Here is a 209-nt window from a genome sequence, read left to right as displayed (position 1 = left end):
TTGTGGAGAAAAACAGCATTATTTCCACAGTGTACTGAGGGTTTTCAATTCATTCTTTCATTCAACAAATACTTATTTAGGACTTACTAGATGTAGCCCTGGTGGCGCAGTGATTAAACACTTGGCTGCTAACCAAAAGGTTGATGGTTCTATCCCACCAGCTTTTCCACGGGAGAAACATGTGGCACTCTGTTCCCCTAAAGATGTAC

Source organism: Trichechus manatus, unplaced genomic scaffold, assembly GCF_000243295.1.
Source record: "Trichechus manatus latirostris isolate Lorelei unplaced genomic scaffold, TriManLat1.0 scaffold00315, whole genome shotgun sequence".
In the NCBI taxonomy this organism is placed as follows: Eukaryota; Metazoa; Chordata; class Mammalia; order Sirenia; family Trichechidae; genus Trichechus; species Trichechus manatus.
Note: the sequence above shows the minus strand (reverse complement) of the source record.